General features: G+C 43.4%; 1 long non-coding RNA gene and 1 pseudogene across 7 annotated transcripts in view; one reads left to right on the top strand and one right to left on the bottom strand.

Annotated features, from left to right (window-relative positions):
* Positions 1-2,894, top strand: part of LOC100997719 — an 11,379-nt pseudogene extending 8,485 nt beyond the window's left edge. The window contains exons 9-13 of the transcript XR_004181792.1: positions 47-121; positions 916-990; positions 1,572-1,595; positions 1,946-2,067; positions 2,573-2,894. The product of XR_004181792.1 is annotated as a ral-GDS-related protein-like (transcript). The remainder of the gene's footprint in view (positions 1-46; positions 122-915; positions 991-1,571; positions 1,596-1,945; positions 2,068-2,572) is intronic.
* Positions 2,845-25,816, bottom strand: LOC103888269. Of its 6 annotated transcripts, none has more exons than XR_004181794.1 (6): positions 25,495-25,811; positions 23,406-23,507; positions 16,390-16,504; positions 14,292-15,451; positions 9,492-9,604; positions 2,845-4,917 (listed from the first exon to the last, which is right to left on the bottom strand). It is a non-coding gene; the product is annotated as an uncharacterized LOC103888269 (long non-coding RNA). The 6 variants fall into 6 exon arrangements; XR_004181793.1 differs by lacking the exon at positions 2,845-4,917 and adding an exon at positions 5,491-7,716; XR_004181795.1 differs by lacking the exon at positions 2,845-4,917 and having other exon boundaries at positions 14,292-14,403; positions 15,350-15,451; positions 25,495-25,812.

Raw genomic sequence — 25,816 nt, 5'->3', positions numbered from 1 at the left:
GGGAAGGGAGGAGAGCCTCATTCTCTCCATCACTGACATCTGGCAGGCGGGGATCTTTAAGGTGGCCACGCAGGAGAGGAACCCCCAGAGAGCCCAGATGAGGCTGCGGAGGCAGAATAAGGTGAGTGAGCCTGTGGCATGGAGGGACTGCAGGGGATCAGAGGACAGGGTTGCTTTCCCCACCAGCTGGAGGCCTCCATATCAAGGCAGCAGGGGCTTCCTCCCCAGCCCTGTCCTCTTGTGGCCACTGGGCCTGGAAAACCTCCATTTGAGAGACCAGAGCAAGACTCTGGGAAAGCTGGACCCAAGAGTGTTTGTGGGGAAGGGCAAGGCTGGGACCACAGGCCCTTGTGAGTTGTTAAAATCCCACCATAGGCCGGGCGCGGTGGCTCACGCCTGTAATCCCAGCACTTTGGGAGGCCAAGGCGGGCGGATCACAAGTTCAGGAGATCGAGACCACGGTGAAAGCTGTCTCTACTAAAAATACAAAAAATTAGCCGGGCGCGATGGCGGGCGCCCGTAGTCCCAGCTACTCGGGAGGCAGAGGCAGGAGAATGGCGTGAACCCAGGAGGCGGAGCTTGCAGTGAGCCGAGATCGGGCCACTGCACTCCAGCCTGGGGGACAGAGCAAGACTCCGTCTCAAAAAATAAAATAAAAAATAAAAATAAAAAAAATCCCACCACAGAGAAAACTAGGAGTGCTTGCTAGATTTGGAGGTCAGCTGGGATAGAGGAGGCAGAGAATTTGGAAAGGCAGCTGAGGGTCTTTGGCTGCTCTAACTGGGAGACCTGGGGAGGAGGATTCTGGGAGACACGGGCTGATGGGATTTCATGGGATAAGACCTTGGGCAGGCACCTGAGGACCAATACTCATCACCACTATCCCTCCCACCTCCCCACCCCTCCATGGCACAGGGCGTGGTCCCCTTCCTGGGGGATTTTCTGACTGAGTTACACAGGTTGGATTCGGCCATCCCGGATGATCTGGATGTGAGTCAGTCTGGGGCAGGCTGGTTGGGAACCAGGATCCTGAGGCTTGGGAGGAGAGGGGCCTGGACGGAGCACTTAGATCTCAGCCCTTGGAAAACCTCCTCTCCTGAGAGCCTCACAGCGGCTCCTGTGGGTGGGGGTGTCAGGCCCATCTCATCACCTCGGAATGATGGAGGCTCCATGGCAGCCACCAGTCCCTGTTCCTGAGTGGTGAAGCTGCAGAGCTGTCTGACTGCAAAGCTGCTGAGGTGTGGGCTGAACTGGACTCAGCCTCTTCGTGGGGTAGTCCCGTAATAGGAGGGTGAAATTGGGCCTTTCCAAGGGCAGGCAGTTCCAGGGTCACTGAGTGCTTTCTTTCTATGAGAGACCTCAATTTCTCTGTCTGTCATCAGAGAGGGTTGGGGCAGAGTGTCCCTGAGCCTCAGCTCCCTTGCCCCCTGCTCTAGAGCCCGGAGCCTAAGTCCTGTCACGTGCACATCCCCTGACCCTGGTGGCCCTGGCAGTAATGCAGCATGGGAAGGGATGGGGTGGGGCTGGTTGAGGACCAGGGACCTTTCTGATGGACTCTGTCTGCCTTCCAGGGCAACAGCAACAAGAGGAGAAAGGTGAGCAGCTGGGGCACTCACATTGGTTGAGGGTGGGGATGTGGACGTCACAGTCCACCCTGGACAGGACATTCCCTGGCTCCATCCTCTACATCTTAGGTTTACTGGGAGGGTTTGACACACACAGGAGGAGGAGACCTATCCCAGTAGAGAAAGTGGGAAAGGCACTGGAATGAAAGACCAATTCCTGCAGGAGAGGCTGTTTACATCCAACTCTGAGAACAGGCTGGGGGCTGCATGGGGCCCCTTCAGAGAACGGCCCCAGGGACCAGTCCCTTCTCCTTGCCTGTTAAAGGCCCCCTCAGCATCTTCCACCCAGGCCCTGTCAGCATCCTGTCCTCTGTCTCTAGGAGGTCCGAGTTCTGCAGGAAATGCAGCTGCTCCAAGTGGCTGCCATGAATTACAAACTTCGGCCTCTGGAGAAATTTGTCACTTGTTTCTCAAGAATGGAACAGCTCAGTGACAAGGAGAGGTGAGGGCCTGGGAGATCGGCAGAGGGTGGGAGAAGGCTCTCCATTTTTTTTAAACATGGTCTGGCTCTGTCGCCCAGGCTGCACTGCAGTCTCACCATCTCTATTCACTGCAATGTCTGACTCCTGGGCTCAAGCCCTTCTTCAGCCTCCAAGCAGCTGGGACTACTGCTATCCACCACCATGTCCGGTTGTTCTCCTATTGTTGTTCTGGTACAGGTGGGGTTTCATGATGATGTCCAGGCTGGTCTCAAACTCCTGGCCTTAAGCAATCCACCCACCTCAGCCTCCCAAAGTACTGACAGTACAGGTGTCAGCCACCCCACCTGGCCTAGAGGAGGCTCTCTGTGGATAGCAGCAGAGAGCCTGTGGCCATGACTCCACGGCCAGCATCAAGCCCTGTTGCATGGGTACCGCTAGGGACCCAGGATTCCAGCTGGGCAGGCACTGAGAGGGGACCTGATGTGTGGCTCATGGTGGCCTCACAGCTGCCTCACTGTCCTGCAGCTACAAGCTGTCCTGCCAGCTGGAGCCCGAATCCCAGTAGGCTGGAAACATCCTGCAGTGGCTGGGGCCGCACTGGGATGCCGGCCAGAACACCGGCTCTGCACCATCCTTCACCCAGACCGTGACACCAGGGAACCACATCTAGGTGGCTGGCAGCACAGCTGCATCTGGCCCCTGCTCTTCAAAACCAGCTGCTCCTGCTGGCCAGGGTCAGGCCATGGGACTTTTGCTAGGCAGGCGGGAGACCATTTTATCTTTATTTTCTTTAGTGTATAAGTAAGAGGTTTTTTTTAACTTTCATAAAATAAAATTTTAAAACACTATTCAGAATGTTCTATAGTTGTTGAATGAGAACAGTAACTCCAGCGCAGTAACCGTATGCCAGTCTTTAGGATTCATAGTCTAGTATGTCAAATTGAGGCTATGGCTGAACAAGTCATGGAACAGCATTCGCATTACACACGCCAACCATTTAATCTTTTCCTTCTTTATTCAAATTAATTATTGTTAACTTTGTTTAAGGAAAACAAAAAACAAAACAAACAAACAAAAAAACCCTTAAAAACCATAATGTGTCACCCAATCTACCACACTTGTTTTACTGACCAGCTACTCTCAAACTTAAATTCTAGTTAAATTCAAGTTCCACTGGGTTACTCTACTTTTTTAAGTTGTAAATACTTAATGAATCACTTAAATATTTACTGAAGGGCTGGAGATGGGAGGTATTTAAGCAAGTGGTATGGCTGGCCTTCTCCAGAAGTCCTGGGCAGAAGGGAGCTGGCCATCAGTCTCTATGAAATACAGATAAACTTTTTCCATTGTGGATCTTCCCAGACTTTCTGACACCTCTCCCCTAAGTGAGTATCAAGGAAGGAGAGAATTGTTTGAACCCAGTATCTAAAGGATGTCCCACAGCTTAATTTGAACACAAGCCCCATTGTGGTACATCAGACAAAAACAAGCCAAAGAAGTCAACATTTCAGGGTCTGAAACATGTAATGCCCCCAAATCAACACAAAATAAACACCTACATCCAGTCCTGGAGCCGCAAAGCTCCTATAAGAAAAGTGGGAGTGTGTATTTCAGCAAAACTTCTATCTATGCATGCAGTTTGCAAAAAAGAAAGAAAACAAAAGCAAAAATTATCTATGGCAAGAAACCCTTAGACCATGCAATTGATTTGGCAATATCTTTTCTTTCTTATTCTTTGTTCTTTTTGGACGGGACACAAAAATCACTGCTAACAAATGTGAACACAAACACATGGGACTATACATCATCTTAGAGCTTCCGCATGGGAAAGAGAAACAACGAACCATTAAAGAAGGCATCCTGATGAGTTCATGTCCTTTGTAGGGACATGGATGCAGGTGGAAACCATCATTCGCAGCAAACTATCGCAAGAACAGAAAACCAAACACCGCATGTTCTCACTCATAGGTGGGAATTGAACAATGAGAACACTTGGACACAGGAAGGGAAACATCGCACACTGGGACCTGTGGTGGGTTCGGGGGAGGGGGGAGGGGTAGCATTAGGAGATATACCTAATGTAAATGATGAGTTAATGGGTGCAGCACATCAATATGGCACATGTATACATATGTAACAAACCTGCACATTGTGCATATGTACCCTAGAACATAAAGTATAATAATAATTTTTTTAAAAAAGAAGGCATCCTACAGATTGAAAGAAAGTTCAGCAGAATCATATCTGTGAAAGGGGTTGCAATCTAACATGTATGAGAAACTAACACTACTCTAACTCGGAAAATGAACAAAACCTAATACCCAAGCTAAAACTGGGCAAAGAACCTGAACAGGCACATCTGAAAAGTAACCACGAAATTGACTGACAGGTCACAGAGAAGTTGCTCAACTTCACTAATCCTCACACACATGTCTAAGTGCAAACCACACTCAGATACCTCTCACTCTAATTAGAATGAAACTTATCAAAAACAACAAAAAACCCATACATTCACAGGCAGTGGCCAATGTAGAAATGCAGAAAAAGAGATTTTATACACTATTGGTGAGAATGTACATTACTATACACACGAAGCAGAACAGTTGAAGGTGCCTTAAACATTTTACAACTACCCGTTCACCTACCAATACCACCACTGGTTATACACAGAAAGCACATGGAATCTGTTATGTTGAAGAGGTATCGGCCTTCTTATGGCGACTGAAGCACTATGCACAATAGCAAAGGTATCCAATCCACCTACCTGTTCATGCACAGATAAAGGGATAAAGAAACTGCAGTATACAATGGCATCCTCTTCGGCCAGAGAAATTCATGAAACCATGTCATCTGCAGCAACGTACAGAAACCTGGAGGACATGACTTTCAATGAAATAAGCCAGGAAGAGAAAGACAAACGCGGCATGATTTCATGCATGTGAGAATGAGATCAACTTTCTCTCTAAACGACCTTATCTCCTAGATATAGAAAGTTCCACAGTGGTGAAGAGAGGCTGGGAGTTGGGGAGTCCGGGCAGGAACTGGGAAATGGATACAATGTTACACTCAGATGACAGGAATAAATTCAGCTGTTCTATTCCACAGTAGGATGTCTAGAGTTAACCGTATCCTACCATATTTTCCAAAAAAGTCTGAAAAGAAGGATTCTGAACATTGCAACCACAGAGAACTAATAAATAATAACTACACAAGGTAATAGAGACAGTCAATGCCTTGCTTTCCTCATTATACAAGGTATATATGCGTGGATCAAAATGTCCCACTCTGCTCTTTAATCGTATACTTTTACTACAGGACAAATTGTTTTTAAGTACATAGAAAGAAACAATGCTGAAGTTCATGTGAGCTGAAGTTCATGCAGGGCATTTCCAAAGAAATTCTGAGAAATCCAAACTACATTGGATGCATCACACTCCCTGATGTGAAATTTCACTCAAACTCTAGGGACCTGCTTCCACATGGATGAGTGGAAGAGAACACAGAACCTGAAGTAAACTCACACACCTCATACCACCTGATGCTGGATGAAATACACAATGATAAGTAATGGGGAAAGAACTCTCTTTTCAACAGTCTTGGGGATAAATGGTGAGCCATATGCAGAAGAGTAAGTAACACTAGGCCTCTACTTCTCACCATGTACCAAAGTTCACTCAGATGAAAGATATAAATGGAAGACCTCAAAGTACAAAAATCCTACAAGAGACCCTAGGAAATACCCTTCTCGACATTAGCTTTGACAAAGCATTTATATGCCTAAGACCCCACATGACACTGCAACAGCAGCAATAATCGACATGTGGGACCTAATACACTAAAGAGTCACCACGCAACACAAGAAATTACCCACAGAGTAGACAGACGACATACAGGATGAGAGAAAATGTTCCCAAACTATGCACCTGACCAAGGTCTAATATCCAGAATCTACGTTAAAGACCTTACACAAATCAATTAGCAAAACTCCCCAAATATTCAATTAATAAATAGGCAATGGATATAAACACACACTTCTCGAAAGATGAAGTACAAGCAACCAACAAAAGTGAAAACATGCTCAACGTAACTGTCAGAGAAATATAAATCAAAAGCACAATGGATATCATCTCATGCTGGTCAGAATGGCGATTACAAAGTTAAAAACAAAAAAGGACACTGGCAAGACAGCAGAGAAAGGGGGCACTGGTCCACTTTTGGTGAAAATGAAAAGTAGTTCAGACACCATGGAAAGCACTTCGGAGACTGCTCAAAGAACTTAAACCAGAATTACCATCTGACTCAGCAATCCCACTACTGGGGTATACACAAGGAAAATAAATCCTTCTGTCCAAAACACACATGCACACAAACGGTCATGACGGCACTCTTTACAACGGCAAACACGTGAAATCAACCTAGGTACCCATCAACAGTGGATCTGAAAAGGAAAATGTGGTACATACATACCACAAAACACTAGGCAGCCGTAAAAAAAAAAAAACGAGGAAATCATGTCCTTGGCGCAACATGAAAGGAGCTGGAGGCCATTATCTAATGAGAAATAAGGAAAACACAGAACACCAAATGCCACATGTTCTCACTTCTAAGGTGGAGCTAACACTGAATACACCCCACCGTAAAAGTGAAAACAACAGACACTAGTGACTATCAGATGAAAAAGGAAGAAGGGACGAGGTATGGGCTAAAGACCTACCTGGGGGGTACACCCACTGCCTGCATGATCAGGTTGCTTGGACCCCAAGTCTCAGTGTCATGCAATATACCAAAGGCAGTAACTAATCTGCCTTTGTATGCTTTAGTCTATAATAAACATAGAAATTATGTTAAAAAAATACAAACTTAGAAGCTAAAAACATGAATGAAAAATATAAACTTTTATAATTATGCAAACAATATTTTATTGGCATAAACTAAGAAAGTGGACAGAATGAGTAAACCAAATACTCAACCCCAATTTACATATAGTGAACACATTTTTCAAAAGGACACCAAAAAGACGCAATGGGCAAAAGAGAACCTGTTCAATAGATGATTTTGAGCAAACTGAATATTCACATACAAACCACTGAAATAGGACCCTTATGTCATGCAACACAACAATCAATGCAAAATACATTAAAGCCCTAAAACTCAACTCTGAAACCACAAAACTCCTACAAGAAAACATAGGGTGCACATGTATTTTAGAAAAGAAATCCATGCACGTAGGCTGCTAAAGGTATTTAAAATATGTTAAAACAAGGAAACACCCATAGACAATGTAGTAGCTTGGCATTTTCACTGAAAAGCTGGGGACCCAGTTCCACAGAACAGTGGAACAGATTAGAAGACCTAGATATAAACCTACACACCTGAAACCATCTGACACTTGAAAAAAATCAACAAAAATAAGAGAAAGGACTCCCTATCAGTAAGTGGTGCTGGGATAAGTGGCTAGCTAGATGTAGAAGAAATAACACTGGGCCTGGGCCCCTATGTCTCACCATGTACAGAAAGCAACTCAAAATGAATCAAAGATTGAAATGCAAAACCCTGGGCTGGGCGCGGCAGTTCATGCCTGGAATCCAAGCACTTGGGAGTCAAAACGGGCAGATGACTTGAAGTTGGGAGTTCAAGACCAGCTTGGCTGACACGGTGAAACCCTGTCTCTAATAAAAAAAACAAAAGTTAGCCGGGCATGGTGGTGCGTACCTGTACGCCCAGCTACTCAGGAGACTGAGGCAGAAGAATCACTTGAACCCGGAAGGGGGCAGTGAGCTGAGATCGCTCCATTGCATTCCAGCCTGTATGACAGAGTGAGACGCGGTCTCTAAATAAATACATAAACACATAAAAATGCAAGACCTGAAATGAAAAAATCCTGCACGAGAATCTAGCAAATACCCTTCTTGACGGAGGCTTTGGCAAAGCATTTATATGTCAAGCCCCCAAAAGCAACAGCAACAAAAGCAATTCCTGATCAGTGGGACCTAATGCTCAAAAGAGCTGCTGTACAAGAAACAACCACAGAGTCAGCACACAGCCTATAGAATGAGGGAACATACTCCCCAACTACGCATCTGAAAAACGTCTAATATCCAGGATTTACCGTAAAGAGCTTAAACAAATAAAATCAGGAAAAAAAAAAAAACTCATAAATAGGCAAGGGACATGAACACACACTAAAAGGAGGTGTACCAGTAACCAATTAGAATAAAAACATGCTCGATCTCACTGATCATCAGAGAAATGCAAATCAGAAACATACTGAGATACCATCTCACACTGGTCAGAATGGCAATTATGACACACAGTCCACAACAACAGAGGCTGGTGGGGGAGATGAGCAAAGAAATGCAGGTCTACTGTAGGGGGAAATGCAAACTAGTTCAGACCCCTTGGAGAGCAGTGTGGACATTTCTCAAAGAACCTAAAAGAGAACTACCACCCAACGCTGCAACCCCACTCCTGAGGATCTACCCGAAGGAAAATCCTTCCATCCAAAACACGCATGCACTCACGTGTTCACGGCAGTACTACTCACAATGGTAAAGACACGGAATCAGCCTTGGTGCCAATCAGCAGTGGATCAGAGAAAGGAAATGTGGTACATACACACCATGGAACACTACACAGCCATAAAAAACAAATCCATGCCCTTACCAGAAACCTGGACAGAGCTGTAGGCCATTATGAACAAAAGGCAAGAACAGAAAACCAAAATTTTCAAAACAGCTACAAAGGTCAGTTGTGAATATTCTCTCCACACAGAAATCATAAGTCTGGAGCTCACAGAGATGCTAGACATTGCGACTTCATTATGATGCTACGTTTACATAGATCAAAATGTCCCTTGTACCCGCTGGTTATACACACATACTCTACTGCAATGAAATTACTATCTCATTTTGGTAACATTCATTGTCACCAGAATGAGATGACATCTGAGTGTGGTTTTGATTGACTTCTCATGAGGATCAGTAAGTTGATTCAGAATATTTTACCTGTGCATCCATCTCAGGTCTTCAGGTCCTTTGCCCAGTCTTACATGTCACATTGAAACAAGTTCACAATAACTTGGCAAACAACGCTAACCACAAGCAAAATGTAAATCAAAACCACACTTAGACACCATCTTATTTTTTGTAACAAAAAAAAGACAAAAGAACATTGAAAGAAAGGCAAATGCTGGTGTGTGTTTCCAGAGAGAGAGAGAAAGAGACACTCTTCTCCACAGTTCGTGAGAAGGTAAACTAGCACACACACTACAGAAACCACTTGGAGGTTCCTCCAAACCTTAAAAGACTCCAACTACCATTTCAACCAGCAATTCTACTACTGGAAATACACTCAAAGCCATTGAAATCAGGACACCAAAGATAGATCTACCCACCCATGTGGATTCCAGCACTGTTCCCAAGAGCCAGTGTAAGCATCAACCTACCTGCTTATCCACAGACAAAGAGAGAAAGAAGCTGCTCCACATGTACACACCGGGATACTCTTCACACAGAAAAGCACAATGAAATCATATCGCGGAGAACCACACGGTTGCACCTGGAGAACATGAGGGTAAATTAAATGAGCGAGGGGGAGAGAAACAAACCTTGAGTCATCTCACACATGCAGAATCTGAGAAACTCTATCTCAAAGACCTGGCGAGCACAATATTGGTTTCCAGGGATTGGGAGAAAAGAGGGGTAATGAGCAGGGATTGTAAAAGGGTATAAAGTTACACATAAATGAGAGGAGGAAAACTCTGTTGTTTTATTCCAGTGCAGGGTGACCAGGGTTAACAGTATCGGCACATCACTTTCAAAGCAGCTTGACAGGAGAATACTGAAGGTTCTCACCATAAAGGAATAAACAATGGGAAAAGGTAACAGAAACACTAAGTACCCTGATTTCATCATTCCACAATGTATGCATGGACCAAAATGCCCCACTCTATCCTCTCATTGTATTGTTCCTTTACTATACACCACATGTGTTGAAAGAAATAGAAATACGCGCTGCTAATATTTATGTGGGACCATGAAGTGCCCCGAGTTTCATCCTCAGCAATCCTGAGACATCCAGGCTATGTCGGATACATTACTCCCTGATTTCAAATTTCAGGGAAAAGCCAGGGACCCACTTCCACACAGAGCAGTAGAACGCAAGAGAGGACCAAGAAGTAAAACCACACACTGAAAACTATCTGATCTAACATAGAATCCACACATGTAAGCAAAAGGAGAAGGACACCCTATTCAATCAATGGTGCTGAAATAAGCAGCTAGCCATGTGCAGAAGAATAACACTGGGCCCCTACCTCACACCAGACACAAAGAGGAACTCAAGATGAATGAAAGATTTAAATGTAAAAACTCAAACTATTAAAATCTTATAAGAAAACTTGTAAAATATCCTTTTCCACATAGGCTTTGGCAAAGCATTTAGATGGCTAAGTCCTGAAAAGCAACGGCAACAAAAACAAAAATTGACAAGTCAGACTTAACACCTGAAAGAGCTGCTGCACAGCAAGAGAGACTACAACAGAGTAAACAGACAGCGTACAGAATGGGAGAACACGTTCCCAAACTGTGCCTCTGACCAACGTCTAACATGCAGAATCTACAAGGCCCTTCAACAAGTCAACCAGAGGAATAAACAGAAAAAGAATATCCCATTAATAAACGGGCCAGGGATGTGAACACACACTCCTCAAAAGTCAATAAGCAACCAGCAAATAGGAAAACATGCTAAAACTCACTCATTACCAGAGAGCTGCCAATCAAAAGCATGACGAGATGCCATCCCACGCGGGTCACAACGGTGAGGACCACGCAGGCAAAGAACACACGCTGGCGAGGCAGTCGAGGAAAGGAAACGCTGGTACACTTTTGCAGGGGATAAACACTAGTACAGACACCGTTGAAAGTAGATCGGGGATTTCTCAAAGAGCTGAAAACAGAACTACCATCTCACCCAGTAAGCCCACTCCTGTGCATCTACCCAAAGGAAAATCAATCCGTCTATCTGAAAGACACAGGCACTCGTATGTTCATGGCAGTGTTATTCACAATGTCAAAGACATGGAATCAACCTAGCCATCAATAGTAGATGAGATGCTGGCACAGTGGCTCACACCTGTAATTCTAGCACTTTGGGAGGCCAAGGCAGGTGGATGGCTTGAGTCCAGAATTCGAGACCAGCCTGAGAAAATGATGAAATCCCATCTCTACAATAATAAAAAAATTAGCTAGATGTGGTGGCGGGCACCTGTGATCCTATCTAATCTAGAGGCTGAGGTGGGAAGATCACCTGAGCCCAGAAGATGGAAACTGCAGGCCACTGTCATAAGTGAACTAAGGCCCAAATAGAAAACCAAACGCCACATGTTCTCACTTGTAAGCGGGAGCTAAACTGTGAATGGACTCAAACATAAAGAAGAGAACAACAGACACCTGGAATGACCACCAGACCAATAAAAAAAAACTAGGGAGGGGGAGCGTGTGCTGAAGACCCACCCTGTGGGCCCTCTGCTCACTGCCTATGTTATGGGGTTGCTGGCACCCCAAGACTCAGCGTCATGCAATCAACAGATGTAACTAACTTGATTATGTATGCTTTAAACTATAATAATGAGAGCAGAAAGCGTTAAAAGAAAAATCCATGGTTAGGGACTGTGGCTCATGCCTCTAATCCCAGCACTTTGGGAGGCCAAGATGGGCAGATCACAAGGTCAAGAGTTCACAAGCACCCTGGCCAATATGGTGAAACCTTATCTCTACTAAAAATACAAAAACTAGCCTGGCGTGGTGGCGGGTGCCTGTAGTCCCAGCTACTTAGGAGGCTGAGGCAAGAGAATCGCTTGAACCCGGGAGGCACAGGTTGCCGTGAGCCAAGATCGCACCACTGCACTCCAGCCTGGGCCACCGAGCAAGACTCTGTCTCAAAAAAAAAAAAAAAAAAAAAAGAAAAGAAAAAGAAAAATCCAAGGTTAGAAGCAAAGAAAATAATAAGTGAAAATAGCATCTGCAGTTATCCAAACAATCCACGACTGTCACAAACACAGAACGAGGACCTAAGGGACAGAAAGAGGTAGCCAGATACTCAACCCAACATGACATGTAGGGAACACATTTTTCAAAACCCCAAACAGACACAGTGGCAAAGGGAGAGTCTGGTTCAATCAATGATTTTATCTACAGGCAAAACACTGAAATAGGACCCCTACATTTCACAATACACTAAATCAACACAAAATGAATTAAAGACCTAAACTCAATCTTGAAACTGTAAAAGTCCTATAAGAAAACGTAGAGTGGGCATATATTTTAGGAAACCTGTGTCTTTGCACACATGCTGCAAAAGGTAAAAAAGTCTCATAACATTTAAAAAAAAAAAAAAGTGGCCGGGCGAGGTGGCTCAGGCCTGTAATCCCAGTACTTTTGGAGGCCAAGGCAAGGCGGATCACCTGAGGTCAGGAGTTTGAGACCAGCCTGGCCAATATGGTGAAACCCCGTCTCTACTAAAAGTACAAAAATTAGCCAGGCATGGTAGCAGCCGCCTAGAATCCCAGATACTTGGGAAGCTGAGGCAGAAGAATCGCTTGAACCCAGGAGGCAGAGGTTGCAGTGAGCCGAGATCGTGCCATTGCACTCCAGCCTGAGAGACAAGAGCACAACTTCATCTCAGAAAAAAAAAGGCTGGGAGCAGTGGCTCATGCCTGTAATCCCAGCACTTTGGGAGGCCAAAGCAGGCGGATCACGAGGACAGGAGATCGAGACCATCCTGGCTAACATGGTGAAACTCTGTCTCTACTAAAAATACAAAAAAAAAAAAAAAAAAATGGTAGGGAATCTACACCCACAGACAATGCAAGGCTTGGCTGTGTGTGTGCGTGTTTGTGTGTGTTTTGTATAAGTAGGGTGTTGAACACAAAAATCACTGCTAACATATGAAACTATAACTATGAGAGATTAGGGATACTTTACAACTTCTACAGAGAAAGGAAAACAATGAAACAAACAAAAAAAAGGCATCCTAAAGACTGGGAGAATACACAAATATAAACTCAAAAATATAAACCCTAAACACAAGACCCAAAAGCATAAAACTGCTACAGGAAAACACAGAGTGAGCTTAAGTTTTGGAAAACCTGAATCTAACCTGGCAGGTTGTAAAAGAAAACAATAGGAAAAAATAAAAACAGAAAAAAAACCACTTCCAATAATAGAAGTCAGAAATTCTAGTTTTTTGTTATTGACCTTACCTTACAAAAATAATCACTGCTGACTGGGGACTGTGGCTCACACCTGTAATTCCAGCATCTTGGGAGGCCAAGGTGGGTAGATCACTTGAGGTCAGGAGCATGGTGAAACTGTGTCTCCACCAAAAATACAAAAATTAGCCAGGAGTGGTGGCGCACACCTGTAGTCCCAGCTACTCAGGAAGCTGAGACAAAGAATCGCTTGAACCCAGAAGGTGGAGGTTGCAGTGAGCCAAGACTGTGCCACCCCACTCCAGCCTGGGCAACAGAGCAAAACTCCCCCCCAAAAAAGGAAAAATAAAAATAAAAAATTACCACTAACTAAAATAATAATCAAGAAATAAAGACACAAAAAACCTGAAGAAATTCTGCACAGTAAAGAAAACAACGCACCAACCAACACTCAGAAGACATTCTTCAAACAGAAAGGACATTACAATAAATCCTGCATCTAAAAGCAGCTGTTATCTGACATTTGGAAGCAACTAACACCCTACTGAGAAACAAAACACCCAAAACCAAGTAACCCAGCCAAAACTGGGCAACAAACCTGAACAGACATTACTGAAGAGACAATATGCAATTCACTAACAGGTTAAAAAAAAAAAAAAGAAAGATGGTTCTCAACATTGAAAATCACACTCAGATACAAACTCACTCTAATTCAGACAAAAAAAAGAAACCAATTATTTCAAACAAATACCCCAGGGGGAGCTGCATACACAGATACTCTTATACACTGTTGGGAGAAATCACTGTTACCATAGGCACTACAAAACCTCTCGGAGCTTCCCAAACAATCACAAAGCTAGCTACCGTTTCATCTAGCAATTCCAACAGCGTGTATGTGCATGCATGGTGAAACTATGTCTCTACTAAAAATATAAAATACTTAGGGACAGTGAAATTACTATATGGAAGCCATAGCTGCCTTCCCAGGTTGAAGGAAGCACTACTCACAATAGCCAAGATAAGCAATCAACCTACCCATCCATCAACTGACGAAGAGATGAAGTAGCATCGGCATACAGACACAATGAAATGCGCCCCATGAACAAAAACTGATGACATAACATTATTTGCGGCAACACGGATGGACCTGGAAGACATTATATCCAATGGAATCAGCCATGCAGAGAAAGACAAACACTGCATCATCTCACCCAAGTGGAAGCTAAAAAAGAATTATCTAAGTGAAATGAAGGTACAGTGGTGGTTATCAGAGGCTGTGGGGAGGAGAGGGCATGGGCTGGCAATGGTAATGGGTACCAAGTTGCACTTCCAGGGCAGGAACCAATGCTGGTGATCTACTCCACAGGGGGGTGACTACAAGTAACAATATGGTAGCCTGTTTTTCAATAGAGCTAGAAAGGAGCAGAACACTGAAGGTTCACACTACAAACAAATGAAAATTAGACATGGGAATAGACATGCAAAACATGCAGCTCTCATCATTCCTCAAGGATATACATGTAGGAAAATAACCTGCTGTACTCCCTAATTTTGGACATGTATTACAAACTTAATTTTAAAACTATAAATGAACAATGCTAAAATTCATAGAACCATGGAAGACCCTGAAAATCCAAAAGCAATTCCCAGAAATAGGAACTCATTTGAAGGCTTCACCCTCCTCGATGTCAAATTACACTGAAGAGCTATACTTATTCAAGCTCAAGGAACTGGCATAAAAAGAGAAACATACGCCATTGGACAGTATTAGGCATCCAAGCAACAAAAATACATGTACTTATAGTCAACAGATCTCTAAAAAGAACCCCGAATAAAATGGGAAATGACTAGTTCATTCTGTCAATGGCTTTGAGGAAATGGGAAATCCACACACAAAAGAATTAAATAAAACCTTGTTTTCCATGACACACAGAAATCCATGCAAAATCACTTCCACAAACAAACACAAGACCTGCAAGCTTAAAATTTCTTTGAGAAAACTGAAGGTGAGCATTAGCTTAGCAAAACCTGAACCTATCATCACGGGTGGCTAAGAGAAAGGAAGATTAAGAAAATCAAAAAAATATACTCACTGCCAAGGGAAAGAAACAGAAATTAGTATTTCTCTTGAGTAAACACAAAACCACTGCCAACAAAAGAAACATGTAACAGACCAAAAATGAAGAGCTTCTTCACTGGAATAGAAAGAAAAAAAAAACAAGTGAAACAGCAGGCATAGTACACACTGGAAGAAACTGGTAAGTAATTACATATCAGAGGGAGGTTTGTATTGAACATTTACCAGAAACTAACACTACTATCAATGAAAACACACACAACCAATGAAAATTGGGCAAGGAACCTGAGTAACACAGCAAAAACTCGGCAGGAAACCTGTGTAGTCACTTTGGATAAGCACACATGAAATGAGTTAACAGGTACAAGAGCCGGGTGCAGGGGCTCACGCCTGGATTCCAAGTACATTGAGAGGCTGAGTAAGGCAGATCACCTGAAGTCAGGGATTCGAGACTAGCCTGGCCAACGTAGTGACACCCCATCTCTACTAAAAATACAAAAATTACCCGGGTATGGGGGCACACACCTCTACTCCCAGCTACTCAGGAGGCTGAGGAGGGAGAATCACCTGAACACAGGAGATGGAGGTTGCAGTGAGCTGAGATGGCACCATTGCACTTCAGCTTGGGCAACAAGAGAGAAACTGTCTCCACAAAACAAAAACAAAAAAACAGGTAAAAGAATGGGTTTCTCAACATCACTGTTTGAGATCAACTCATTTCAAACATGTAAATGAAAACCACACTCAGGCACCATCTCAATCCAACTGATATGAATATTGCCAAAAAGAAAGACTGTGTTTGAAATAAGGCAAAGGCTGGTGAGAAGGCAAAGAAAGGGATAATCTTACACGCTACTGGGTGGAACTTTAATTAGGATGTGATCTAGGAAAAACACTGGAAGGTCCCTGAACAAATTAAACATGCGCCTAACATGTAATGTCATCATCCCACCCATGGTTATCCATGGAAAGCAAATGAAATTCATATGCTGGAGACAAAGCTTCCTTCTCTTCTTTCTTGACATGCTACTGACATAGCCAAAGGATGGAATCAACCTTCCTGTCCATCCACAGATGAAGGGATGAAGAATCTCCAGGACAAAGGCACAATGGAATACTTTTCAGCCATCAAAATTCAGGGCATTTTCTCTTTCCCGCAACACGGCTGCACCTGCAAGATATGTTCAATCAAATCAGAAAGGCAGAGAAAAGAGAAGGATCAACCCTGCACGTTCTCACTCATGTGGGAGCTGAAAAATTTTACTCACCGAAGGTGGAAATACAGTAGTGGTCACCACAGGCTGGGTAGAGGAGAGGACACAGGCAAGGATTGGCAATAGGTATGCAGAGAGTTAAAGGAGAAGAATACATTCTGGTATTCTACTCCACAGCAGGGAGACTGTGTGTAACAATATGGTTGTGTCTTTCTCAAAATAGCTACCAAGGAGGAGATACCGATGTTCACACCTCCAAGATATAAGACCTCTACATGGTCACAGGCACAAGAAACTTCTTGATTCTATCCTTATGCAAGATATACAAGTATCAAAATGTCCCATTCACTGCTAATTCTGGACATGTGGTATGAACCACACGTTTTACAAAACGTTAACTATACACAGCTAAAAATTCACATGGAACCACCAAAGACCCTGAATATGCAAAGCAATCCTAGGAAATACAAACTAGTTTGGAGGCCTCACACTCTTCATCTTCAAATTACAGGTAAAAACTCTACTTATCCAAAGACTACGGCAGTGGCATAAAAAGAAACCATGCACCTATGGACATAACAGTACCTAAACGTATGCCTGTATGCAGTCAACACATTTTTCTCAAAAGAACGCCTACAAGATGCAATGAGGTTGGGTGCTGTGGCTCACAAATTAAAACCTAAACACGTGACCCCAAAGCATCAAATGTCTACAGGAAAACAGAGTGAGCTTAAGTTTCAAAAAACCTAAATCAATGTTAAATAGTGAGAAAAACAACAGAAGGAAAACACTTCCAATAATAGAAGTCAAAAATTCTTGTTTTTATTATTGACTATATCTTACAAGAATAATTACTGTGAACTAAAATAATAATCAACCAGTAAAAAAAAAAAAAAACCTGAAGAAATACTGCACAGTAAAGAAAACAATGCACCAACCAACACTCAGAAGGCATTCTTCAGATAGAAAGGACATTACAAGGAATCAAGTATCTGAAAGGGATTATCTGACATTCAGAAGAAACTAACACGCCACTGAGGAACAAAACAAAACCAAGGAACCCAGCCAAAACTGGACAACAAACCTGAACAGACATCACTGAAAAGACAATGTGCAATTCACTAACATATAAAAAAGGTGGTTCTCAACATTACTAGTCATCTCTAAACTGTAACTGAAAATCACACTCAGGTACAGACTCACTCTAATTTGAAAAAAAGAAACCAATTATTTCAAACAAATTCCCCAGAGGGAGGTGCACACAAAGATACTCTCATGCACTATTGGGAGAAATCACTGTTACTATAGGCACTACGAAAACCTCTTAGAGCTTCCCAAACAACCAAAAAGAAAACTACCATTTCATCTGGCAATTCCAGCAGTGGGTATATACTGACGGACAGTGAAATCACTGCATGGAAGGAAGCCATAGCTGCCTTCCCAGGTTGACCGAAGCACTACACACAATAGCCAAGATAAGCAATCAACCTACCTGTCCATCAACTGATGAAGGGATGAAGGAACTTCAGCATACAGACACAACAAAATACACCCTATCAACAAACATTGATGACATAACATCCTTTGTGGCAACACGGATAAACCTGGAAGACATTATATTTAGTGGAATCAGCCAGGCAGAGAAAGACAAACACTGCATCATCTCACCCATGAGGAGACTGAAAAAGAATTATCTAATTGAAAGTGAAAGTACAATAGTGGTTATCAGAGGCTGGGGGGAGGAGAGGGCATGGGCTGGCATTGGTAATAGGTACCAAGTTGCACTTCCAGGGGAGGAATTAATGCTGGTGATCTACTCCACAGGAGGGTGACTACAAGTAACAATACGGTAGGATCTCTTTCAATAGAGCTAGAAAGGAGAGGAACACTGAAGGTTCACACAACAAATAAATAAAAACTAGACATGGGAATAGATATGCAAAACACCCTGACTTCATCATTCCTCAAAGTACGCAAGTAAAAAAAATCCCACTGTACCCCCTAATTTTGGACATGTATGACAAACCCAATTTTAAAACTGTAAATGAACAATGGCAAAATTCACAGAGAACCATGGAAGACCCGGAAAATCCAAAGCACTTCCCAGAAATAGAAACTCACTTGAATGCCTCATGCTCCCCAATGTCAAACGACATCGAAAAGCTATACTTACTGAGGCAGCAAGGAACTGGCATAAAAATAAGAAACATATGCCACTGGAAAATATCAGGCAGCCAACAGACAAATCTGAATGTACTTACAGTCAATAGATTTCTCAAAAGGCTGGGCATGGTGGCTCACGCCTGTAATCCCAACATTTTGGGAAGCCACAGCAGGCTGACCACTTGAGGTCAGGAGTTTGAGACCAGTCTGGCCAACATGGTGAAGCCCCGTCTCTAATAAAATAAAAATACAAAAATTAGCCAGCATGGTGGTGTGTGCCTATCATCCTAGCTACTCAGGGGCTAAGGCGGGAGAATTGCTTGGATCCTGGGGATGGAGGTTGCAGTGAGCTGAGATCACACCACTTCCACTTCACTCTAGCCTGGGCAAAAGAGCAAAACTCCATCTCAAAAAAAAAAAAAAAAAAAGAATCCCAGACAAATAAACTGGGAAATAGCTAGTCTATTCTGTAAATGATTTTGAAAAAACTGGAAACTCACAAAACATGGAAACCTCAAGTTTATCCTTTATCCTTATGTAAGGCACACTACTACCGCAATGTCCCCATTGTACCCCTAATTCTGGACATGCAGTATGAACCAAACTTGTCATGAAATGTAACTACGCACAACTAAAAATTCACATGGAACTACCATAGACTCCAAATATGCAAAGCAATCCTAGGAAATACAACCTCGTTTGGAGGCCTCACACTGTTCAATTTCAAATTACATGGAAAAGATCTACTCATCCAAAGACTATGGTAAAGACGTAACAGTGAAACCATGCGGACATAACAGAACCTAAACGTATGCCTGTATGGAGTCAACACGTTTTTCAAAAGAATGCCTGCAAGACGCAATGAGGAGTGGGATGTCTGTTCAATTAATGAATCTGAAAATACAGGATATTCACATGAAAAAGGACGAAATAGGACCCTTATGTTACACAATACACAAATACCAACTCGAAATAAATGAAAACCTAAACACAAGACCCAAAAGCATAAAACTTCTACAGGAAAACACAGAGTGAGTGGAAGTTCAGGGCAACTTAATCTATGGTCATAGGTTGCAAAAACAAAAAGTAGTTAGGAAATATATGGAAAATACACTCAAAATCAATGAAATGCATCAAAATTGTGATTTTCTTTCTGGCCTGACCCAAAATCGTTGCTAACAAAAGGAAAACTCAACATGTGAAAAAGAAAACTTAAGAACTACGGCATGGTAAAGGAAGCAATGAACCAATCAACAATGAGAAGGCATTCTTCATATAGGGAGGGCATGATGAGGAATCATTTATCTGAAAGAGATTGTTACATGGTATGCACGAGAAACTAATGCTACTAAGAAGTGAAACATGCAAAACCAAGTAACCCAGCCAAAGCTGGACAATGTACCTGAAGAGACATGTCTCAAAAGTCCCAGCTACTGGATAAGCTGAGGTGGGAGAATCACCTGAGCCACAGGAGGTCATGGATGCAGTGAGCCAAGATCGCACCACTGAACTCCAGCTTGAGCAACCAGAGCCAGACACTATCTCTAAATAAATAAATAAATAAATAAGTAAAATAAAAGAGAAGAAATAACTATGCAGTAAAAGACAAACCACATCGACTCACCCAGGAGCAACCTAAAAAACTTTCTCTCTCAGAACTAGTAAGCATAACTGTTTTACCACAGTTTAGGGTTCAAAGGTGGGGCACAGTCAGGGATTGGAAATGGGTACAAAGTTACATATGCCATGAAAGGAATGAAACCTGTAGTTCTATTCCACAGCAGCAGAGTCACTAGGTTTAACATTATTAGAGTGTAGTTTTCGAGAAAACTAGAAAAGAGGATTCTGAATGTCTTCACCTCAAAGGAATAATAACTCTGTGAGGCAAGAGAGATGTTAAACACCCTGATTTCATCATTACACAATGTACGCACGGACCAAAGTGTCTCATTCTACTCTCTGGTAGTACACTTTTACCATAGGGTAAATTTTTGTAAAGAAATTTAAGGAAACAGGCTCAGCATGGTGGCTCACGCCTGCAATCTCAGCACTTTTGGAGGCTGAGGCAGCCACATAGCTTGAGGCCAAGAGTTCGAGACCAGCCTGGCCAACATGGTAAAACCCCATCTCTACTAAATATATAAAAATTAGCTGGGCGTCTTGGCACACGCCTGTAATCCCAGGTACTTGGGAGGCTGAGGCAGGAGAATCACTTGAACCCGGGAGGTGGAGGTTGCAGTGAGCCAAGATCACGCCACTGCATTCTAGTCTGGGCAACAAAGCGAAACACTGTCTCATAAAATAAAAAAATAAAAATAAATTAAAAAAAAAAAAGATGATGATGTTCAAGTGACCAACCGACATGAAAAAATACACAATGTCACTAATCATCAGTGAAATGCAACTCCCAAACACAATGAGATACCATCTCACGCTGGTCAGAATGGGCATTTTTCCAAAGTCAAAACAACATGCTGGGAGGCAGCAAAGGAAAGGGAACGCTGCTACACTCTTGGTCAACGTGAAAACTAGTTCACACCGTAGAAACCAGTTTAGAGATTCTCAAAAAACTTAAAACAGAACTACCATCAAACCCAGCAATTCCACTACACTTGGTATCTACCCAAAAAACAATAAATCCTTCTTCAAAAAGACACATGTTCTTCTGCATTCATTGCCGTGCCGTTCACAAGAACAAAGACGTGGAAGCATCCTAGGTGACCAGCAACAGCAGATTTGACATTTTTTTTTTTTAATGTGGTGCATACACACCATAAAATACTACGCAGCCATAAAAAGAACACACAATCATATCCTAAGCAGCATGGATAGACATGGGGATTATTATGTTCAGCAAACCAACGCAAGAACAGAAAACCAAATACTCCATGTTCTCACTTATGAGTGGGAGCTAAACAGTGAATACATTCAAACATAAAGATGGAAACAATAGACACTGGGGACTATCAGATGAAAAAATGAGGCAGAAAGGGGGTGCAGGCGGAAGAACCACCTCATTGGCACTTTGTTCACTGCCTGGTGACGGGGTCAGAGGCCACAAGCCTCCATGTCATCAAATGTTCACATGTAACTAACCTGCAATTTAATCAAAATAAGTCGATTATATGCATATTTTAAAACAGGGTTGCCCCAGCCACAGTGGCTCCTGCCTGTAATCATGGCACTTTGGAAGGCTGAGGCAGGCAGATCACTTGAGCCCGGGAGCTCGAGAGAAGTATGGGCAATATGGCAAAATCTACCTCTACAAAAAGTACAAAAAAATTAGTGGGGCATGGTGGTGCGCACCTATAGTCCCAGCTACTTGGGAAGTTGATGAGGGAAGACTTCAGCCCCAGAGGTCAAGGCTGCAATAAGCCAAGATTGCAGTGCTGAACTCCAGCCTGGGTGACAGAGCGATAACCTGTCTCAAACAAACAAACAAACAAAAGGATTAGGATATATTGCAGACAGATAGGTAGATACATGGATGATAGATAAAACAAAACCTACAGTCATCCAAGCAATCACTGACTGGCATAAACATAGAAAGACAACCGAATGGACAAAATGAGGGAGCCAAGTAATCAACCCAAAATTATATTTAGGGCAGACATTTTTCAAAAGCACACCAAAGGCACAACAGTTGAGAAAACTGGGTAGTCATGTGCACGAGACTGAACTAGCACCCCTATGTTGCCCAATACACAAAAATCTATGAAAAATAAAACAGTTAAATTCAATCCTGAAAGCAAAACACTCCAAGGAGAAAACATGGGATAAGCATATATTTGGGGGAAACTTGACCCTGTGCACACAGGTTGCAAAAAGAAAAAAGAAAAAGAGAAGGAAAAATGAGGGGATAAATACTTGTAGACAATAAAATGGCCTAACAATCTCTTTTTCTGGATGGGATACTGAAATCACTGCCAACAAATGCAAATATAAACAAGAGAGACTAAGTACAACTTTAGAGCCTCTGCACAGGAGAGAACAAATGAACCCAAAGAGAAAGTATCCTAGGCATTCTAGACCAGGCATGGTGGCTCACAAGGTCAGGAGTTCGAGGCCAGCCTGGCCAACACAGTGAAACCCTGTCTCTAGTAAAAATACAAAAATTAGCTGGGCATGGTTGTGCATGCCTGTAATCCCAGCTACTCAACAGGCTGAGGCCAGATAATTGCTTGAACCCGGGAGGCAGAGGTGGCAGTGAGCTGAGATCACGCCACTGCACTCTAGCCTAGCAACAGAGGGAGACTCTGTCTCAAAAAAAAAAAAAAAAGTGGGCAGGCGCAGTGGCTCACACCTGTAATCCCAGCACTTCTGGAGGCCGAGGTGGGCGAATCACAAGGTCAGGAGATCTAGACCATCCTGCCCAACATGATGAAACCCCGTCTCTACTAAAATACAAAAAAAAAAAAAAAAAAAATTAGCCAGTCATGGTGGTGCACGCCTGTAGTCCCAGTTACTCAGGAGGCTGAGGCAGGGGAATCGCTCGAACCCCAGAGATGGAGGTTGCAGTGAGCCAAGATCACGCCACTGCACTCCAGCCTGACGACAGAGCAACAATCTGTCCAAAAAAAAAAAAAAAAAGGAAAAAAAAGCGTAAATACACAATGCTAATATTAACATGGAACCACAAACAGCCCTGAACATCTAAGGAATCCTGAGAAATACAAACTAAGTTGGAAGACTCACAATTACTGACATCAAATTGCATTGCAAAGCTGTAGGTAGCCAATATTCCAATCTACATGGTCCTGTGATGTGCCACTGTGCTCCAGCTTGGGTGAGAGTGACCTGTCTCAAAAAAGAAAAAGATTGTGAGAAAATAGGAGGGAACCATAGAAGTGATAACTGGTTGTTATCAAACATGTACACAGAAAAAAATATATCCAATAGCATTAAAAAATACATATCCAAACTAACACTGGGCAAAAAACCTGAATAGACATCACTGCAAAAATGACATAAAATGCACAAACATGTAAGAGAAAAGGTCCTCAACATTATTATTCATCAGAAAAGAATGTACTCCAAAACCACATTCAGATACCATCCCACACCTACTGGAATACATGTTACTGAAAATATCTTAAGAATGCTGGTGTGGATTTGGATAAAGGGGAAATCTCATACACTATTGCTGTAAAGATAAATTAGGATATACACTATGGAAAAAAGTTGTAGGCCAAGCGCGGTGGCCCACGCCTGTAATCCCAGCACTTTGGGAGGCTGAGGCAGGCAGACCACCAGGTCAGGAGATCAAGAGCATCCTCGTTAACACAGTGATACCCCGTCTCTACTAAAATACAAAAAATTAGCCAAGCGTGGTGGCATGCACCCGTAGTTCCAGCTACCGGGAGGCTGAGGCAGGAGAATCGCTTCAACCCAGGAGGCAGCCTTTGCAGTGAGATGAGATCGCGCCACTGTACTCCAGCCTGGATGACAGAGTGAGACTGTCTCAAAAAAAAAAAAGAAAAGAAAAGAAAAAAAGTGGTAGATTCCTCAAAAAACTGAAAATGCAACTACCGTATGACCCAGCAATCCCACTACTGGGTATACCTCCAAAGCAAACGAAAACAGTATCAGAGATCACAAAGCCTCAATGGGGATAGGAGATTTTTTCATTAAATGGTTTCAAGAAAACTGATGTTTCTATGAAAAAGAAGCAAATAGGGCCCTTCTGGTATACAATACACAAAAATCAACTCGAAATGGACTGAAGACCTGAACACAAGACCTGAAATTATACATTATCATCAAACGTCTGTAAGAAAAAAGGGGGTGGGGGACCTGGTGGAGCACTCAGTTTTGGGGCAACCTGCATCTAGGCTCACAGTTTGGAAACTGGAAAAGAAAAAACGGGAAAAAAAAAGCAGAGGGGTAAAACCTCGTCAAGAATGGAATGGCTTGTGAATATATTTATTTTTTAAATTGGGAAAGCGAATCACAGGTAACAAAAGCAAAAACAACCATGTGGGGCTACATCCAACTGGAAAGCTTCTGTACAGAAAGAAAACAGTGAACCAAATGAAAACCAATCCTACAAATGGGGAGAAAGTTTGGGGGAAGCATGTATCTCCTAAGGGACTGTTACAAAAAATACGCAATACCTTCACAGTGCCCAACAGCAATAATAACAACAAGATCATCAACCCCAAACTGGGCAGGGACCCAGCACAGACATTTCTGCACAGGAGACATAACACTGAGCAGCATGGACAGAACCAGGTCCTCAGCATCACCGTCATCATGGGCAAATCCCCGTCAGGCTCGCACCCGGGTGTCCGTTCCCCCGGTCAGGTGGTCGTGTCCGGATGGACAGGAGGGGACACAGGCTTCTTTGGGGGCGGGGGATTGGTGATGTGTCCCGATGGCGGGAAGGCAAATTTAAAAATTCATCAAATCCTGGAGGCCGCTGGGATCTTTTTTCCTCCGTCTGAGGCCTGGCCAGGAGGCAGCCAAACACCCAGGCCTGGTCCCAACTCCCACCTGGGCCGGGCTTCCCCTTCCTCCTGGGGCTTTCCTCTCTCCCCATCTATATGGGACAGGTTCCCTCAGAAAAAGTCCTCAAACCCCAAAAATACCACAGTCCGCTACACTTGCCACCCTCAAAAGTCCTCAGGGAACAAAATTAATGGCAAAATAAATACTAAAATACTATGAGAGAAAGAGGAAAACTAGTGAGAAGGTGAGCATAAAGAGAAAGTTCCAGGAAACAAGCTTCTGTAGTCACTGTGTAGAAAAAAGTGCCCTGGAAACGCTGAGCGCACGCAGCTCCCACCTAAGCAGTCAGGGCCACAGACAGCAGCAGTTTCCTCCCCGAGACGAGTCTCCAAGTCATCCCCACGCCGCCGCAGTGCGCCCTCAAGCGGGTCCGGAAGGAACGGGAGCCATTCTCCATCTTTCCATTATGGACGCCATACCACGCACGCCACGAAGCCTCTGCGGTGAGAACACGCATGCGCACCATGTGGCGCAGAAAAGGCAGTTTCAGCGCCCCCTGCCAGTCACAGTGCACAGTGCAGGATGATCCACCTCATGGTCCGCATCAGCCCAGTCTGTTTAGCAAGGGTAAGGGCGTGTTGTTCGACACCAGGGAGCAG

This window comes from Papio anubis, unplaced genomic scaffold, assembly GCF_008728515.1.
Source record: "Papio anubis isolate 15944 unplaced genomic scaffold, Panubis1.0 scaffold722, whole genome shotgun sequence".
Taxonomy (NCBI): Eukaryota; Metazoa; Chordata; class Mammalia; order Primates; family Cercopithecidae; genus Papio; species Papio anubis.
This window is presented reverse-complemented; position numbering and strand designations above follow the sequence as displayed.